The sequence below is a fragment of the Manacus vitellinus genome, unplaced genomic scaffold, assembly GCF_001715985.3.
Source record: "Manacus vitellinus isolate BGI_N305 unplaced genomic scaffold, ASM171598v3 scaffold_21_pilon, whole genome shotgun sequence".
NCBI lineage: Eukaryota > Metazoa > Chordata > Aves > Passeriformes > Pipridae > Manacus > Manacus vitellinus.
The window spans coordinates 4,532,677-4,544,874 of NW_021939546.1; positions in this window are offsets into that span (position 1 = coordinate 4,532,677).

Below are 12,198 nucleotides of genomic sequence, written 5' to 3' on the forward strand. Positions count from 1 at the left end.
CCAACAGCCCTGCTCTCCAACAGCCCTGCTCTCCAACAACAGCCCAGAACCCCAACAGTCCTGCTCCTGAACAGCCCTGCTCTCCAACAGTCCTGCTCTCCAATAACAGTCGTGCTTCCCAACAGCCCTGCACCTCAATAGTCCTGCTCCCTAACCCTGCCTGGTTCTGCTCCTCATCAGCCCTGTTTCCCAATCCCAGCTAGTCCCATTCCCCAACCTCTCCAGCCCTGCTCTTCAGCCCTGCCTGGTCCCACTCCCCAGTCCCAGCAGCCCCGCTTCCCAACCCTGCCTGGCCCTGCTCCCTGTCAGCGCTGGCTCCCCAGCTCTGCTGGCCTTGTTCCCTCCCAGCTTTGCCCATCAGCCCCACACCCCACTGGTCCCACTTTCTGCTGTGCTCCCCAGCAGGCCCCGCACCCTGACCCTGCTCCTGCTCCCTGCTCCCACCGAGCTGTGCTCCCTGACCCTGCCAGCAGGACAACATGCTCCCGAGCGACTCTCGGCGTAAAAGTTAAGGTTTACATAAGCGGATACAGTGAATCATAAAATCTCCCCATGAATGTAACTGCTTCTCATAATGCTGGTGACATATGCTTACCCCATAAATCTGTCAAAGCTAATGGATTCAGCATTTCTAATGGCACTGGCTGAGCAGGTAACAGTGACATCAGAGGTCAGAATTGTTAAGATACACACTCAGTGAAGGATCTGCTCTATAGCTCACACGATGTAGCTCCAGACATGCACACCCCTGCCTTCCCTACCAAACCCTCGTGTTCCTGGGAGAAGGAACCACACTTTGTGCTGGTATCTGCCTTCCTAAGGACACATCCCCTCCATCATTCACCGTAAAGCAATGGACATCACTGGGTAGAGACTATACATTAAATATTGAAAATAAATGCTGCCAAAGGATAATTCAGCAATAAACTTGGCACAGACATGTTTTAAAGGTTCTGTAAATCCAAATCTTTTTGGTATTGAAAGTTAATGGGTTTTTTTCTGTGCTCACAGAGCTCCAAACACAAGTCATCTCATTCCTGCATATTTCTGTGCTGCATGTATTAAAAAGCAAGTGGAAATGGCCAAAACACACAGAACTCGGTGTGTTTTCCTTTCTAACAGGCATATTTTCTATCAGCTACTTTATCATGTTGAACTTGAAGGACTCAAATTCCTTGTTACAGAAAATGTTTAGATCGATAAAACTAAACAGGCTAAATCATGAGTTTGGGAATAGGAAAAAAAACCCATCTCCTCAGACAAACTATAGACCATATGTTTAAATACTGAACCATACTGTGTTATCTTCCTGTGTTCTCCTGCTCTGAGACTCCTCAGGAAGAAGAACCACAACATTTGTGCATTCCTGAGGAGGAGAAGGAACAGGTTCACAGAGACTGTGCCACATTTGGGGGATTTCCAGCCTTGCCCAGGGTTGGGGTTGCAGTACCCACTGCCCTTGTCACTTTGCTTCAAATCTTCACCTCCAAAAGAACCATCAGGACAAAGCAAGACCAGGAATAGAAATTTACACCTGATATCAAAGGATCTGTGTTCACCAGAGCTGAAAAACAGTTCAGGAGATTCCCTTACTTTGTAATATGAGTTTTTTGTAATAAAAGAAAAAAAAAAAACCAAGGAAAGCTATTACATACTAAGGAGATCAATATGAATTAGGAAACTTCGAGGCTTAGGTATAGAGCAAGAGGGTTTGACTCTAAACACTTTATATTTACTTTTGGCTTCTGGAAGATGAAACAAATATAGAGTGAATACTGTATACATTTGCAATGTTTTTCAGAATTTTTAGCGGAGTGTATCAGGACACTTGTGCAGAAGAACAGAAGAACCCTCCTTCCTTCTGTTTCTGCCTTTCTGCTTCATTCCAGTGAGGTTCCTGTGAACAGTGGGGGTCCCTTGAGGCTGCAGCCTGGTTAGTAATGTAAAACATGAGCATTATCATTTGCCTGGGCCTTTTCTTTAAAAACATTTAGAGGCCAACAGATTAACGATTTAAATGCAGACAAAAACTTCCACTTAAAATATCTCATTTCAATAGCAAAGTCACACTAAAGTGAGAGCAAACAGTTCTTACGAAATATCATTCTAAGGGGAAATAAGGGTGAGTTCTGCTGCTCTCCCAGTCTAGAAGTGGATTTCCACATAAAAGCACCGTGAACATTTTATTTCAGAACTTGTTTTTTTTCCTGACACTGGCCAGCCTGCCCACAGCTCCCTCTGGGTCTTGGGACCCAGCAGAAATGCACCACCTGCATCCCTGGGTAGCCCTTCTTAGGCGTCTTTTGGTTTTAACTTATCCAAACATTTTTTTATTTTCACTCATTTTCTTAAGCAAACAAGACTGGTGAAATGGTGCTCTGAAGATGTGCAAGTGCCTTCCAGCATCTCCTCCCTCCCTGCCCTCTATGGTCATCAGTCAGTCATTTCTAAACCTGCTGCTGATTTTGGCTCCAGTTGCTTGGTCAGTAAGTACGTCACAGATACCACATTCCCACCCATTTCAAGAAATTAGACAAGCAGGCAGAAGAAGAGACACTATCCTTCTTGACAGCAGGAAGAGAGCCCAAGTTCGGTCCTTCTTAGAAACTCTGTAACTGTCCCCCAAAGTCACCAAGTGACGCAGTTTGAGACAATCAACCCGGAAACCCAAACCCCAATTCTTATCAAGCCAGCCCTCCCTGGCTAGTGCAGCTCCACTAACTCTCTGTTAACTTGTTGTGACTGTTTACAAATAAACTGTGAAAGGACATTCTAGGATTCCACTCATAAGGCTAAGCAGTAGATGCTTCTTCCAAAACAGGACGTAAAATTAAAATACATACTCCAAATCCCTGGGAAATGTTGTAAGATACACAGCTACCCAAAAATAACAGGCAGGTATAAGGCTAGTTAGAAGTCCTTCTTCTACAAATGTAAAAATTTTGTGTGGAAATGATCTTAAAAGGGAATAATGAACATTTTCTAGCTTTCTTAATATTTAATATTCATGGATATCATAAAAATTGTTTGGGTTGGAAGGTACTTTAAAGATCATCTTGTTCCAACCCTCTGCCATGGGCAGGGACACCTTCCACTAGACCAGGTTGCTCCAAGCCCTGTCCAACCTCGCTAAGAATTCCTTCCCACTATCCCATCTAACCCTGCCCTCTGGCAGTGGGAAGCCATTCCCCCTTGTACTGTCCCTCCAGGCCCTTGCCCAAAGTCCCTCTCCAGCTCTCTTGGAGCCCATTTAGGCACTGGAAGGGACTCTAAGGTCTCCCTAGATATTTCTCTTCTCCAGGTTGAACACCCCCAACTCTCCTAGCCTGGCTCCAGAGAAGAGGACAAAGATGAAGTGCCCTGGGATTCTCTCACCGAGTGGCATCTGTGTTGCTACAGTGATTCACATAAACAGTAAACAGAAGTTTAGATGCTACATGACACGTTCTTTCCCTGAATCCAATGTGAGCATCACACTGACATCAGCAGTGCAACGGCCTCTGCCAGAAACACTCCTAAACTTTCTTCACTCACAGACTTTGATAACCTTCCCGGTACAGCTGAGGCACACGGTCACTCACAGAAACAGCCCTGCAATTTCTGGATATGGTCTCCTGGAATCCTACATGATGCCTCTTCAAGTGTATCGCGTTTCAGTTTATATTTGGGTGTTGCATAACCAAGCCCTAACCCCTAAAGTTATAACCGTTGTTTTGTCATTTTTTTCTAGGGCCTTACCATGAAATCATTTCTGAGACAGAATAGGGAACTAAGTAATGAAAGGCGGTAGTTTCAGTTTTTAAATGGTGTTTGTGCAGGCCTTTTGGTCATGGTGGCAATCTAGCAGGAACTGAGGTGACATTTCATCACAAGACCTGACTTTCTGCCAGTCCCTCTGAGGACAGACTGGCTGATCCTTCAGAAGCAGCACACCACTTCATGTTCTCCAGTGGCACTTGGAACGCTCTGATGTACTGAAATGCAACTCAGTTATGTGCCAGTATTTTGCAACAACTGCATTTTCGGTATTTTTTGCCATCTATTTCTTTTTCAGCTCTGTAAGGTGATGGAAGACACAGTATCTCTCACTAGAGAAGTGACTTAGCAGACCGTTTTTAGAAGCTTTTTCCCATTTACTGACTTGTCTGTTCTCTCATTTTTCTCTCACAATCATTTAGGTTGGAAAAGCCTTTAAGATCATTGAGTCCAACCCTTCCCCCAGCACTCCCAAGGCCATCATTAACCCATGTCCCTAAGTGCCACATACACATGGCTTTTAAATCCCTTCAGGGATGGGGACTCCACCACCTCCCTGGGCAGCTGTGCCAGGGCTGGACAACCCTTTCCAGGAAGAAATTCCTCCTCGTGTCCAACCTGAACCTCCCCTGGCACAGCTTAAGGCCATTTCCTCTTGTCCTGTCCCTTGTTCCCTTGGAGCAGAGCCCAACCCCTACCTGGCTCCATCCTCCTGTCAGGGAGTTGGAGAGAGCAAGAAGGTTCCCCCTGAGCCTCCTTTTCTCCAGGCTGAGCCCCCCCCAGCTCCCTCAGCCACTCCTGGTGCTCCAGACCCTTCCCCAGCTACATTCCCTTCTCTGGATATGCTCCAGCCCCCCAGTGTCTTTCTTGTTGTGAGGGGCCCAACACTGACCCCAGGATTTGAGGAGTGGCCTCACCAGTGCTCAGTAAAAATAGAAAGACTGAGAGCTGTTAATAAATATGAACTTGAGGCTTTTTTCTTCTTGAATATTGGGAAAGTGAAAGGATTTGGAGATCATTCTCTTTTCTGGGAGTAGTTCAGTACAAGAGCAAACACACACTTCATCAGGAGGCCCATGAAGTGTTGCAGATGAGAAGGGGGGTTAATATGACAAACTCTTGCCCAACACTCTCCCACCAACCCCATCTGTGCCATCCTTCTCCCAGCTCAGAGCTGGCCAGGAAGTCTCTGAGCACGAGGGCAATGTTATCTGCAGCTGCAGCCTGGTTCCTCTCTTATCCCACAAACCACTGTCCCCATCCGGTGACCAAATGCCACATGGCCATGTGGCAGCACGGTGAGATGGTGGGGCAGACTCCAGCCCCCAAGCTGTGGGAGGGAATGATGGCTTTGCCCTCAACTGATACAGAAGCTGACCCAAGTTAGGAAACATTTTGAAACTAGATCCAAACACCCAAATTTAAAGCGGGGTTTGTTTTCTCTCTCCTGATTCCCTTATGATTGTCCCTTGCCATCCCAGTCCCTTTAAGTAAAGACTTTAAGACATGCCATGTCTTGCTTCTGGCAGAAAGTACAAAGGCTAAAAAGTTTTAAAAGCTTTAAGAGTTGTCAAAATACCACATGTCAAACAGGTAAGTTAAAAAAATTGGAGAGGAGTTACAATTCTTTTTGCTCAACAGAATACTGCAAGTGACAAAATATGTAAGCTTTCCATGATCTAGAGGTTACTATTTCCAAGAGGATTCAATACTGGGGACAGACTGTCCAATTTGGTGGATGAGAAATGTTGAATACAAATATTTGCCAATATCTTTATAAACTCAGCTCTTCTCAATTCTTAAAGATCAAATTATGGACTGACTGTGCTGGTAAAAGACTTAATTACTAATTCTGCAAAGAAAAGGAACAGTTACTTCTAATGGATCACAACTTTCCTTGTAAACCTTAGGCATGTGGAGTTTAAGACTTAAAAAAAACCTCTAATAGTCTCTGTCAAAAAGGGCTGATGAAAAATTCCAAGAGAAACTTTTACAAGGAAGACTAAAAGCAAGGCACTGCAGCTTCCAGCAGAGTTCCAAACTTTAGCCCAGTATATCCATCCTATTCCACATGCACAGCCACTTGTTTAAAACCAGAAACAGATTAACACTCATAAAAAACAAAAGATGAAAATATAAGTATTGCAGGAGAAAATGCTTCCTACCTCTCCCTAGTTCCAGGGAATTAGGTCAATAATGAGCAGATTTGGTGACCGAGCTCCACCACCACTCTTAGGAGAGCTGGGGCTTTTGGGGTCCTCATGTCCTTGTAAGGGAACATGTAAATGTTTATCCTGATGCATGAAACCACTTGCAGGCACTGAAAACTATGCTTTAGGAAATGTCTGGCAAGAAGCTCCCACACTCCCAACTGGAAAATACATTAAGAGTGCAATTTTAAAATGTACCTAATTCTCAGGTGAAGCCAGAAGACTCAGTATTAAGGACTATAGAGGACTAAGTCCAGAATTAGCATTTATCAGAAGACCTGAAGACAACTCATTTCTAATGATAATATATTTATTCTAGATTATCATAACTGTTGTCATTATTAGAGATGACAAAAAAGATTGAGAAGGCAGATTCTCTAGTTAATCATGGGAATGGCAGATTATTATTTGGTGAGTGGATAGACATTATTAATGTTACTGAAGGCTTCATTTATGTTTCTTACTCCTTGACTACTGACTAGAGCTCCTGTCTAAGGAGGGTGGTAGAAGCCCTCTCTGTGGGAACCTCACATCCCAGCTGATCCATCAGCTGAACCCACCTGTGCTTCAGCTGAGACTTGCTTGAACTTAAATCCTGATGAAGGTTAGAGGACAGAAAAAGGAAGGAGAAGAAGGAGAAGGAGAAGGAGAAGGAGAAGGAGAAGGAGAAGGAGAAGGAGAAGGAGAAGGAGAAGGAGAAGGAGAAGGAGAAGGAGAAGGAGAAGAGAAGGAGAAGGAGAAGGAGAAGGAGAAGGAATGGTGGTCTGCATGATTTAACAAGGCACCCATGTGGTCCTGACTTAGATAAAAGGACCACAGATCCAGATGGCCAAAGGTGCTCCCTGCCTTTCAACAACAGAAAATGGCTATTTTAACCTCAGAAAGCAAGATTCATTATAACTAATATTGCCCTGCAATAATTATCAGCCAGCGTGTAGCATCACTCCAAAACCCAGGAGCATGTTCAGTAAAACAGGTTTATCAACACAGGACATGCCAAAACTTGATAGAATAGGGCCTTGTGCAGGCTGTCAGCCATTTACCCTTTGCCTTCCCTAATGGATCTGCGGTTGCTTACAGATCGTGTGGACATGTTTACATATTTATCCTTGACAATGCCAAGGGAATAACTGACACCAACTGATTTATTTGTTTAATGTATCCTGTTAGTGCATTCATGACTACCCGTGAGCAGAGAGCTACTTCCTTGAGTTAAACCATTGTTCTAACAGATCCAGCAAAGAGATCTGAGAAAATTGTTCTATAGATGGGTTTGAAAATGCACAAGAAACAAAATCGAAGGCACAGAGCACAACTGCCAGGATTCACTTAAAATCTGTAATGAAAAGGTCTGATAGTACCAACTCACAAACTGCAAGCACTGAAAAACCCCTGTATCCTGTAATTACAGGTTTCTTTTATAGATATCCTGTGAATCTTCCAATATTCAGGGAGTCTGTGGAACAGATTTCCAATTTCTTTTTCAAGCATAAAAGCTACACATGCACCTAAAACAAGGTGTTATTTGAAAGCAAGATGTATCCAGCAGAACCACCCAATGCCACACATGCCAGCAATGCTGCCAGAGCCTGAACATGTTCCCTCTTGTAGGTCTACGGACACTTGCGCACTCCCAGTCCGCTGGACGGCGGGGCTGGAATTAGGAGTAATCTAAAATCATGGGAACACCAGAGCATTTAGATGCGCTTCCCCTCCTCCCCACCACTTCATTGTGTGCAATGAAACTAATTATATCTTTTGCAAAGATAAGTGCAGATGTGCTAAGAAAGGCACAAAGCCCCAGCACCCACGGAACAGGTGGAGCCAGTCCGTTCTTGAGCAATTCCCGAACAAATGGACGAGCCTGCCCTTCTCCCCTTGCCCCATCGTATTTTTGGGACTCTGGTCCAACCAGTAACTCTAGCTGCCCCCTCTCACATTTCTCACACCTGCAGCTTTCATCTGGCCTGCAGGGGAGGTAGGAGTAAGAGCAAAGGGTTCTTGTTGGGTGCCCGGCACAGTGGGCACAGGGAGAGCCGTGGTGGAGCGGGGCTGGCGGGAGCCAGAGCGTGGCAGGAGACAGGCTGGCTGCAGCCGGAACGGGCACGGGTACTGCATGCAAATGAACAGGGAGCTGGCTCAAAGTAACACTTTGAACAAAAAAAATACTTTAGAAATCTAGGGTTTTCTTGTTAACCAGCGCTGATACATGAGATGTGGTCAGAAAGGCCTGCGAATGAAATCCCTGTAGAGGGAGGTGACAGGATTAACTGGCAAAGCCACTGGTAGGGGTACACTGAGGAGGTGGCACTGGAGAAGATCCAGCTGTGGGTAAACGCGGACAAAATCCTAACAGGGGCTCAAAAGCAGCAGAAACAATGAAGCCTGTATTCAGGCTGCATTCAGAGATGACAGAGGAAGATAGAGACAAAAAACTGAAGTGAAAGCTTTCTACTGCTAATTGCGAAAAATGCCAGGAAATGAGTGAGATGGTGCTGCCAGGAATGTGTGAGACTGAAATTGGTGATGAGAGTGTTTGACAGGCGCTACAGCCTTTGGCAAAATATGGCCAAGATTTGGTGGGCATTTTTAATTTCTGCTTTTATTTTCAAAACAAGGAGCAGGAGAAATAAACTCTTGTGTAGCACCACTGAGAAGCCTGGCATTCTAAGTTCCCTAATTAAAGACAGGTCCTTTCTGGGACAGACCATTTCAGCTGCCCAGAAAGGCTGCTGGGAAAACTTAGTCCCAAGTAAAACGGCTCCAAAACTGCTGAAGACGTCAAGGCAGTGATTAAGCCAGCACTTGCCAAGAACAGCGAGGACACATCCAGGTTCAAACTGAAGACTCTGGGGAGAAAGCAGAGATGCCTTACCAAGTGAAGGCACAGGGACTATGGAAAGCAGGATGAAAGGGAGAAAGGAAAACCTCCTGTCTGCAGGGAATGACACAAAACCAAAAGACTTCACGCCGTCCCAAGAAGGAAGAAGGCACAGCTCATGTCTCTGCCGAGGCAGGGGCTGCTGGTGACGGGAGGAATGCCTGCAGCGTGACTCGGCTGCGACGTGAAGAGCAGCAGACGTCTGCGAGTCACCCCACTGCCATAGTAGCAGTGATGTTTCTGAGTCAACACCAACCAGCCCCAAGCCAGCTGCAGTGTAACCTGAGCACCCCCAATTGCAGGCTGGAGAAATGTCACTGCGGTGGGGGGGCCCATTGCAGCTATCTTTAGCCATCTCAAAGTTAATCACCTAAGCTCCCCGCACAGTCAGTGGAAAGTGGCTGGGACCTCCAAGGGGTGATCCTGGTCTATTCTCAGCACACTGCTGTGACGGGCTGAATTACCCCCCTGGAGGTGCCTGTCACTCTCCACTAACTGTAGAAGGCACCTCTCTACCCTAGTCACAGGAACTGGCTGGTAGGGACCTCCAGAGGTCACCTGCTCTCCCACCCTCTGCAGGACGATCTCCAGCTAATCATCAGCACCACCAGTGCTCAAGTAGCTGTAGGGCACTGTTAGATACCCCATACCCTCCCTGTCATCAGCCACCAACTGGACACGCAGCCTTCATCACCATCCTTGGAGCCTGGTGGTCCAGCAATATCCAGCCCTGTCAACAGCCTGTCTGTCTGGCAATGCCATTTCACTGCCATGTGGGAATGCTGAGAGAAATGGTGCCAAAGTGCTCACTGCAGCAGGTACACCCACCCACAGCTGTCCATGTCCCCACAGCCAGGCCATCCCCACAGCCCTTGGAGGAGGAGGTCGGAGTTTTCAGGTCCAATTTGCCCTTGGAAAATCTGCATCTACCATTCCTAATTGACTCTCTTGTCCTCTCTGTGTTTGGAAACAGACTCCAGTGGACACCCTCAGTGACCTCTCCAGTGATGAGAAGAGTCTGAGTAGTCCATAGTTCCCCGGATTCCCTTCACCTTTCTCAAAGATGGACCTTTTTCTTGTTGACACAGATCTTCCCAAGCACCACAATTTTCCTGAATGACACACATTGACCTTACAGTCACATGACCCACCTCTTCCAGCCTGAATCTTGTCTAGTGCTATGGACTTGAACACATCCACCTCCTCTAGGCTGTTCCTAACCCGCTGCTCCCTCACTGCCCTCCATCCCTCTCCTTCCCAAACAGGCTGGAGGGTCACCAGGGCCTGGGTGAGGACTCAGTGAAGACTGAGACAAAAAAGACACTGAGTACTTTGGCCTTTCATGTATGACTTGTCACAAGGCTGTTTCATCCACAGATCAACACTTCTACTGATCTTTCTTTCCCTACTACATACCCATGTTGGAGTCCTCTCACTAGTCACAGCTCCATCAGCCCTTGGTCAGTCCAACTCACCCCACATGCCCAAACATTTTCCCATGCCTTCCTTGCTCCCAGTCCTTTTCAATCTTTGCCTGATCTTTTTTGCACTTTGACTCGCTAAGAAGCTCCTCACTTCACCAAGTTGGCTTCTGCTGAAATTCCTGATCTTCCTGCACAACAGGATAGTTTGCTCCTGAGCTCGCAATTTGTTTTCTTCAAAAAGCAGCCATCACTTAAGATTGGTCTATAATTTTTAGGTGGTTGAAGTGGGGTGAAATTAATCTTATGATAATGACAGAGTCTTGAGACCAAGCAGTAACGGAAGCCCTCAGCAGCAGATGAGTTTGTGCAGAGTCCTGGTGCTGGCCAGTTTGCCCCCTCCCAGTTTGCTTTCATCCCAGTTCCTGTAACACACCCCAAGGTGAGCGGCAGGAGATCAGTCATGGGGGCCCAGCCACTGTTTTGAAGCAAAAATGAAGCATTTCAAGGAAGCTCATACCAAGAGGTCAGCCCGGAGCATGAGCCAAGCCCTGATGAAGCCAGTTAAGGCAGAACTGGACAAACCTGCAGAAGTCCTGATTGTACCCACCAGCACTGGTTGGGGTGAATCACCACCCAGGTCATGAGAATCAGGTCACCAAGGACTGCCACAGGCTGGCAACTCACTGAGCAGCCCACTGACTGTTAGCAGGAACCAGGTAATTGCTCAGCAATTAGTGCAGGACAGGGTGATTGTGGTTGATTACTGCCAGAGCTGGACAAGGCGCTCAGTTTTGCCAGGCTTTGTGGGAATGGCTGTGGCTGCCCACAGGCAGCACTTCCCAGCACAGTCAGGCCTCCAAGGGCAGTGGTCAGTGTTCCCTGGTACCAGGAGTGCCAACAGCACAGCTCCTTCTATGAGAGGATAGTGACATGGGATTCTCCTTCTAGGAGAGGAGGATGACATGGCAGAGGCAACCAGCAGTCAGATAACCCCAGCTAAGAACTACCCCCACAGACACCTTAAAAACAGACTGAAAAAGAGCAAAGAAAACAGAGAGATGATGCTACTCAGGTACTGCCTTGCAAAGAACTGGATTTCCCAAATGTTGCTGGGACAAGAGCTTCAGTGGGCATTGCAGTGGAGCACAGAAGATGTTGCAGCATGAATCCTTGTTTCCACGGAATAAATAATACTAATATCTCTCTTAAACTGAGACAGAGCATCAAAAACACTTGGAAAGGACTAGCTAATAAAAAGTCAGCTAGTAAAAACTAAAAAAGCACTCTTACATCTATTTTGTGAGTTTTCATGTGTCTGATTACATTCTATATCAGCTTTGAAGACTCTACAGTACAGAGATGAAAGATGCAGATTCCCAAAGCAAAGTTAACACTGCACCTTTTGCATGACAATGAGGTGCAAAAATGAGGTGTAAACACTAAGAACACCTTAAGGTGGCTGATAGAATCTAATGAAGCTTCCCAGAAAGGTAATTTCTGATCTGGAGATAAGCCTAAAGGTTTAATCTGAAATGCTAACGAGGAGGAAAACTGGAGAAGTTCTGAAGAAGGATTTAGATTGGAGATACCATCTCCTGTAGGGTGGGATGGAGTGTTTTACCACAAGGCAGTCCCTGTTTCCCAGTGTTTCCCAGTGTCCTTCCCCCCACAGCAGCCACGTGCAGGGAACAATGCAGCAGAGCTGCCACAAATCAGAAGGGTAAGTGACAGTGTTTTTATGGTGCCAAATGGAAGTAACAAAATGCAGGAAGCATCTCGTCAGATGTCACTTAGCAGCAATATCACCGGGGAATCTGGGAACGGGATTTGCCTGCATAGTAGGAATTCCTCGGTTCACAGAGAGGGAGAAACAGAAATGGCAAGAAGGGTAGAATCTAATCTTGGCCTGTCAAATGAATGGGAAAGA